The 8,884-nt window shown below is 40.2% G+C and overlaps 1 protein-coding gene across 1 annotated transcript in view; it reads left to right on the forward strand.

The window, feature by feature from the left end:
• LOC137972527 (uncharacterized) overlaps nt 1–8,884 on the forward strand; it is an 83,270-nt gene that overhangs the window by 18,241 nt on the left and 56,145 nt on the right. The window lies entirely within an intron of this gene.

The following is an 8,884-nucleotide window of genomic DNA, read 5'->3' on the forward strand; positions in this document are numbered from 1 at the left end:
AACTATTTCAATATGGCGGATTTATCTTGGATTGGAGAGAGTAACGTGGGCGCAACAAGCCGCGAACGGCTGGAAATTTGAGCGTAGCCGCGCACGAACTAGAACCAGCGTGCTCACGGCGCTGTATTGAGCTGGGAAATTGTATAAATGATATATTAGAGAACTTGACCGATTGTTCCACGTCGAGCTCTTGACTGAACCTTAGCAAATACTTTTAATGTATATTCCGATCACAAGCCAAGTTTAAACAAGCGGCAAAGTGTCGGTCGACATAACGGCAAAATGGCAAGTGTAAGCCTCAGTTCTTTTCCTTTGCATTTGCGATGATGTCATTATGTTCAAAACAGAGGTGTGCTGCATCGAAATGCGACCAAACGACCAAAAAGTCTAGCATAGAAATGGAAATAGCTTATCTCGGTATTATATGCCTCTACAGTAAGATTAGCACACCTTACAGACGACATAGTTAAAAGATAATGGCAAATACAAGATGAGGAAAAAAATGGTAATTTTCTTGTTGGACGATTCGTCGTAAACGCGAGGCAGATTTTAATAAGTGGCTTCGCTGTAAAAGACGGGCAGTAAACGCATTTTGCGTCAAGGCGAACTATGAATTCGCTTTTATTGAATCCATAACTCTGTTTTAGGTGCGGTGCAAGTTTTTCACTGACGGCATTCAAATACCCAAAGAGGATAAGCCGAAACTTTCTAATGAAAAACACATTTACAAAGACATAGAATTTCAACCGGTTGTTGGCGGCCGAAGTTTTGGCCTTCGATATCTCTACCAAATGATGTGGGCTGCGGTCAAGTACAACTTCACGTATTTCCTCCGTCTCGACGATGACTATTTCGTGTGCCTTGAGAGGCTCAAATATGAGTTACGCCACAGGCCTACCAAGATGTTAAGCTGGGGCTGGTATCACTGTCAATTTGGAGATCTCATTTACGTGGACGAAGCTTGGACGCTATTTGCTCATGACGTCATTGTGCGCTTTTTGTCTCAAGACCCTCAGCGAATCCTTTGTCATCCACACGCGGATCAGCAAATTCCTATTTGGATTAACAGCGTCTTTAATAAAAGCGACAATTTAATTTCTTTTGACGATCGAAGGCTTGATCACCCTAAAAATCCGAACAAGGTGAAGATGTTTGAAAAGTTGACCAACACATGCGACTCCTTCATGGGTATTCACGGAAGCTCGCCAGAATTAATGCAGAGATTTTGGAAGTACAGTAACGACAAGGCCAAGGAAGTCAGAGCTTTAATTGAAATTTCACAAACATGTAATAAGCCTTTTGTATTTGACATATCTAAAATGGGTAAAGCCTTTAGATTTGATCTCAGACCCTGTTTACAAAATCCACGGTGGGCTCCAGGAGAGATAATGTGGACAGGGATCCATTCAGGGGGAAAGACAGGTCCTCTTCCATGCCCTTAAACAGTTCGTCTCATAACTGTTTCTTTAGTTTATGTTCGATTAATTGAGAGTAAAAATTAGTGATAATAATTTTGAATGACGTTTCGAGGATTCGTTCATCATTTTCAAACTCGTAAAAACTAAAAACTGAAAGTCAGATTGTTGTGAGTTCTTTAAATACTAAGAATGTGTGTGAAAATCTCGTTGCATGTAATTAAAAACACTGCAATGTGGAACGTAGAGGGTAACAATTAGGTACTAAATATTTTTGCTTTGATTGAGTCAGATTGAGTGTTCAGCTCAGGTTTCTTTTCTTGGATAAAGAGCATTTCGTAAATTAAGCATTCAAATTTCCCACGGAATTTCTTAAGAATGGTAAATTGTTCCTGAAGATCTTTGTTCTTCTGATTGTGGGCGTCACGTAGGTGTGTTCCTCAATGCGTTGGAAAAGGTGTCGGCAAGTATAGCCAACATAATTAACCCTGTTATTACATAAATACAAATGAAATGATATCAAGACGATTATTCATTTTAGGTGATTCTTGGAAAAGCTATCACATTCCTATGCATTTCAAGAACTGCGAAATGTTTTAGTTTTCTCGGCTTTTTGTGGTAGTGACCTGTAAGTGCACCGCTCACTATATTACCAGGTTGTAAGAGTGTAAGTCCGTGGTGGCAATAGGCCCAAAGCGCGTGCATAAATTGTATTTTGTGTTGGTATGCGTTTGAATTCTTCTAATTTGAAGGGTTTTGCGGTTTGTTATCAGGCATTTTCTAGGTGGATTTAGTAGTCCCCAGGAATATTCCCATTGAGTTATCAGGTTATTTAAGCAGATAGCAAGTTTTGGTTGTTCTCTCACTCTCGCAATTCAAAACACGTTCTCAACTAGTTTCCCATGGTTCTTGGTTCTATGTCCGAAGAACATTTCCGTAATGGAGTTACAGCACTTACAGAAAGGAATAAATTACAGCACTATATTCCCCTTTGTTGACAATCAGCACTTTGCTTGGTAAGATCTTTCTTTTATTATGCGTTATGCGCTTCCTGTACTTTGTGAATCTCATCGAATGGTTGGATTATCTGAGCAACCAACCATTAGAGCGGTTTTCAAATGAGTGTCGTAAAACCAAAACCATAGTAATTACTTTAACCAATCAAAAAGGACGGAGACAATACAGTAAACCAATCACAACTCGAAGTAATTACACGTAGCCGACACAAAAGGCGGGAAAATGTGCACGCGCGAGCCACAATTGGTTTTGGTTTCACTTCTGATTGGTTGAAAAGGTGGCGCGAAAAATTTGAACCAATCACTGAGTGAAGTAGATGCAAAACCAAAGTAATTCGCTAATTACTTTCGACACTCAATTGAAAACCGCTCTATAATGAAGTTGTTTGTTGTGAATACATAAATTTGCCCCCTGAGCATCCCATAATGTCTTTCGAAACAATAGAAATCAAAATGGCCGCCGTATCTGCAAAAAGGTCTATTCAACAACTACTCTCGATGGTTAAAAGGCCTGGGAACGAGATTGGCAATTCAACGCTGATGTTCTCAGCTAGTTTTCCCCATCCTCTTGATTGAACTGATTTTTTCTTTTATTTATCCGTTCATAATTTGCTGGAAACACCGCCAACAGGTGCTTCCGCTTCGGTTGGTTTGTTCACTGAGCTAAAGCATGTAAAATTGGTTGGTTCCAGGGCCTTCCATCGAACAAAAGTGGCCTCCTTTATTACCATTCATGCTCGGTCAAGAGCAGGAATCACCTATGATCGATTCCCCTACTTTATGTATGGTAGAGGTAACTAATCGTCTATTGGATCAAGACGCAAGGGTAAATTTAGGGGTCAGCTCAGCGAACCCCGGCTCCCACTTTTGTCCAGGATTTTTTTTTTCTTTTGTGAACGTCTGTCGGATGGTACTTCCAGCTTTGTTATACTTAAATACATTTTCTTTAATAAACACTGTTTATGAGAAAATTTATTGAACGCTGTCGCGAAAACCTCAAATTTGGTGAATTCACGTCGTCGTTAAAGTAGAGCACCACTACGATACTTGCAAAAATCCGTGCTGCACGTGCAGCACGATTATTTATGCTCTTTTAACCAATGATATTGTTTTGTGGAGTTGTCGTATTCGTCTCCGTCGTCGTTTTTAAACTCCCTAATAAGGACTCTCAAACCACGACGGTAAAAGCAACCGACTGTGGTGAATCGCCTGTGGTCAGTCTACGTAAGGTAACTGCAAGCCTTTCTCCAAGGGACACGGACTGCCTCAAATGGCTGTTTTGGCGTCCTAATTTATCATTTTCTAATCAGTCAGCGAAGAAAGAGGTACTGAACATTTAAAATTTCAGTTCCATAATGAGCTATCTCTGAAAATTCTAACCCGATGTACCAGATCATTTCTGAGCAATGATGCTTTGAAAACTTGAAATTTTACAAAGAACTAATGAGATCATTACGTCAACAAAAACTCCCTTATATTTAGCCCTACTCTGACGAAAATTAGTGAAAATGTCTTTCAGACAGCGTGATTATTTGAAGGACGATATCTAATTGGTCCCCTTTTTTTTAGAGGGGACTGCGACGTTCTGGGAACAGCAGATAAAAATAAATTTGGTGGCATGGGCTCAATCCAAAAAGAAATTTGAACTAATTTAAGTGTCCCTGTGACCAAAAAAATCAATTGTTATTTTTACTTTGGATTTCTTTGTCAACTAAGCACTAAGCGAACAAAGTTTTAAGCCTTGGTTTAAAAAGGACACCTGTTTATTTTAACTGGAATTGTTTTATTTCATGGTTCGCCATTACTAACTTTAAGATCTTGAGAGAGCTTGATCGAGGAGAAAATGACTTCAAAGGCCGCAGAATTTATTATGCAGCACGGCAGTTTTGGGCTTTCAGACTTTTAAACTCGCGTTTTGCATATATAATAAGCTGCATTCACATGCTGAAATTTTAAGCTAGTGAGCCCAACCCTCTGAGGTCCAATCGGTCAGTTTTGCATCAGCCACGTTCTCAGAATGGATCCAAATTAAATAAACAGCCCATGACAGCATTAACGTGGGCCCCAGAGGGAAGAAGAAGTCGTGGTAGACCGAAAGAGACTTAGCGGAGAACCGCAGAAAAAGAAAGAACAGCATTGGGTTTTGTCTCGTGGAGCGAGGCAACAGTGGCTGCTCGTGACCGTGTGACATGACGAAGGAGAGTGTCTGGCCCTAGAACCACTTATTAGAGTATGTTAAAAATCGAAAAAAAATCGATATTCTTTTACGACAACAATTACAATCGGGTTAAATTCTTATAACTTACATTGTTACAAAGTAAACGTCGTATGTACCACGATCTCACTGACCTTTTGATCTCATCTTTTCGTGTAGGCCTGTCAACCCTTTTTACACTTGGCAACCGAGTCATCCTTTTAGAATTGCCCATTATACAATATTCTGGTAGTTTAGGAAGCTCAGCTCCTGGTACAGCGCTTTCTCGCAACTTGAATTCTTGCTCTGCGTATGCAATGATGAAAATGACTCCCACAAAACAGTCCCACAATGCAATTCAACAAGCCTCTCGACCATGTCTCCCGCGCAACGTCTAAGTGGTCAATGGGCATTGCGGCTCGCCGTTTTAAAGCCCATAAATGTCGGACGCAAATATTCTCTCACTTGTGAAAGGAAACAATAGATTATGTTTATGTACTTTTCGCGAAGATCATAAGAAGACCGGAGAGAAAACTGGGTTATTTTTCATATGCAGTGGCAGAAAAATCATTCAAAAAAAGATTTTTATTCAGTAAGATGAAGAAAATTTGAATGCACTTATTGCAGAGAGGTAGAGTTTGACTTTAGTAATCTGCAAATGTAAATCTCAGTATTCTCTTATTTACATTATACCGTTCAAGTGAAGCTATGATCTTCGCAGTTATGAGAGCAATTCTTGCAATTGCGTAGAGAAGCCTGAAAAATTTAGGACTTCAACGGGGTTTGAACCCGTGACCTCGCGATTCCGGTGCGACGCTCTCACCAACTGAGCTATGAAGCCACTGACGTTGGGAGCTGGTCAATGAATCAATGATGAAATGGTATATGAAATGAATCATATATGAACTGCGGATATGAAATCAAGTGAAGCGTTGATTCATTCCTCACGGGACCATTAGAACCCACAAATGACTAGCTCCCAACGTCAGTGGCTTCACAGCTCAGTTGGTTAGAGCGTCGCACCGGAATCGCGAGGTCACGGGTTCAAACTCCGTTGAAGTCCTGAATTTTTCAGGCTTCTCTACGCAATTGCAAAAATTGCTCTCCGCAGTTCATATATGATTCATTTCATATACCATTTCATCATTATACCGTTCCTTTGACAACAACAACTGACGAAAGGCCCGATCTGGCTACAAGAATAACAGAGAAAAAAGTACTACTTGTTGCGAATTTTCTATGACAAAAATTTGTTCAGAAATCAAAAGTCTACGTTAATAGCACACACCAGGGCTACTCCTTAGTCACTGATCTGGCTGCAAATTTTCTTCTCACTTTTTCCTCCGGCCACTCTTCAGCCATTTGTGCTCAAGGGTGTAAAGTTACTGTAACCTGTTATTCACCTCCGTACTAGCCAATCAGAATGCGTTAAATGCTCTAATTACTTGTTTGGTATATACTAACCCTTAACATTTTCCCTTTCTTTCATGTATATAACTCATCGACTTAGTAATCCCATTATCTTGGTAAGGATGCATGACATGGAGTCATTGAAACCTCGCACAACAATTTTGATATCGCTGATTTTTAACCTTAAGCTAAATTAACTACCGTAAGATTTGCCAGCTGACTCAGAGCTAACGTTTCGAGCGTTCACACTTCGTCAGTTTGCGTCTGGATTACGTAATTCCGGGATAGCAAATGAGCTGGGCAACCTGCTCAGATATTGGAAATCAATGCAAGCAAGAAGATCGATTGCCTCGCTGTTTAAAGGGGTTAGGTCACGTTATTTTACGGTGTTTAGGGAAAGTATTTAGATAATCGCGAGTTTAAGACTCGAAAGTCATATGGTAATGAGAAATTCCTTTACTAATAAAATTGTCGTTACATCACAAACAAGATGATTCTGAGAAAAAAGGACCTTTATCCAGGCGATTTGCCATGAACTTGAGAAACGTCGGGCCGACTGTACTTTTTTCAAGATTACCCAAATGCATTCCGTTTCTAGATGCTTTGCACAGAGAATCAGATGCGTGTAGCAATCCGAAGCTTGCCAATTTCACGATCCTACTGGATAATTCAAGGACGCAGAGAGTGAGTGGACAGCCATGAAGTGTGTCATATGGACATCTGAGTTCCTACGTACCCCATCTCCGATATTGCCAATGGTGGCATTTTCGAGTTTGTGCGGACAAGATAACATAAACCCGACCTGAAAAATTTAGTTTGCTTCAACGGGATTCGACTGAGCTATATGACACAATTTCTTAAATTGCTCAGATAAGTGCGAAGATCACTTCTCCTTTCCAACTAATTTTCATAACGAAAACTTCGCACTTAGACTCGCTTTGAAGATGAGGCAGGCTTGAACTCGGAAATGGCCTATTTTGTCCCATGATGATTGGGTAGTAGCCAAAACGCGGGGCCGGGCCGGCTTTTTAAGGAAGTAAACGTTACGATGGGACTCTGTCTGGCAGTTAGTGTGTATTCCATAAACTCCAATTTTAGCAATTTCGGAAATTTTCTTAATTTCGAAGAACAAACTTCGATTTTCGGAAAGACAAAAAAACAAAGTACAATTTTAAGAAAAACTAAAATGCCCCTTAAGAGCTTTCATAGCTTCCGTAGGTTCCTCAATTTTTTTGACTAATTGCCACCATAAATGACAGTCATTCGAGAATGAACACAAAATGAAACAAAATTTTGGAAAAAAAGACACCCCGACCTTGACCCCGGCCTCGGCCCCGGCCCGCGTTTTGGCTACTATCTAATGATTGTAGGTTTATCCAGTGCCGAAGTCCGAAATTTTATTCCGGACATTTTCTTCTCCCTTTAAATCATTACCCCTTATTTCGGTCGCCATTAGTTTATTTTCCAAAAGCACCTCTCTTCCCTTACAGAATGACCGCGTTTTTCAGTGGCTGTTGTAGATTCTTTGCTATCACAGTTAGCCTGTGGAACTGTTGCCCTCGTTTGCTCTTGTTTAATTTCACTCAACATAAAATAGAACCGAAAAATCAAGAAACTTTACCGAGAAAACACATAAGCTTAGCAAAAAGAAACTGTATATACTGTGGAATACGGTTCGCCAATCATTGCGCCCATGCTATTTGAGAGAATAAGACCGCACTGCCTCGAGTGATAAATGATTGTTTTTGAACCTGAATCACAAAGAAAAAGATGAATTGTCGTTAATGAGGGGTCAATATGGCAGTTCACAGTTTTATAAAACTCATGCGCGCAAACGACGATGAATGCAAATGTGTGCCATTACTTTCCATATAACTTTGGAAGAAAACTATATGCTCGTTTTTATTCCGTGGTGCGCCTGTGCCTTTCAAAATTCTGTACTGGCTCATTAATAAGCCATTTCCGAGTTTATGTCTGCCTCTTCTTCAAAGCGAGTCTAAGTGCAAAGTTTGTGCGATTGTAATTAGTTCTACTTTACTAATTATCAAAGTTCTTGTCTGCCTTCTCTTCAAAGCTAGTCTACGTGACAGTTTTTGTAACAGTATCATTTGTTCTACTTTATTAATTTTCATGAAAAAAACTTTGCATTTAGACTCGCTTTGAAGAGGAGGAAGACGCAAATTAGGAAATGCCATATTCAGAATATCCTCGGGGATTCTAATGGCTGCATTGTTAAGAAAGGTAAACTCCGGTGACATCCCGTTTAAGATGACCAAATGTACCTTATACCAGATGCCAGGTCAAACTGCCGTTATAGAGATGGATCGTGTCAAGTGTTTTCACTTACGTGATCAGTAACCTTGTTTTCCACCGAAACAAAAAAAAAAAAGTTTGCATGATAATAGAGCTAAATTCCCGCAGAATTAGTTGGGGATACCAACATGGCCGCCGTTCCTTTGTTTAGGGACACCAACATGGCCGCCGTGACGTCACGTGCTTTCATTGCTAGTTTTTTCGAATACCTCGCAAATTTTCAACTTTCCGTGGCTTAGAGATGAAGCTACTTTTTAAAATGACAGGAGGACGTGTTCAAAAATAACTCCAACAATCTCACAAAGAAAGCGATTGACAAGTCCCTTTTTCTTATTGACATGACCTCGTACTAATGGCACAACTATAGTAGTAAGGAAAAAACAAAACACTCACTTGCGAGACTACATGTATCCGTTTCTTGGATGATGACTGCATATAGGGTTGAGGGTGGCAAAAGGGATTTTCGTGACGCGTGATAGCCCCAAAGTTATTAGCGTGATGCGTGATCGGACCCAAATTAGGCCTGGGATGCGTGA

Source organism: Montipora foliosa, chromosome 10, assembly GCF_036669935.1.
Source record: "Montipora foliosa isolate CH-2021 chromosome 10, ASM3666993v2, whole genome shotgun sequence".
NCBI lineage: Eukaryota > Metazoa > Cnidaria > Anthozoa > Scleractinia > Acroporidae > Montipora > Montipora foliosa.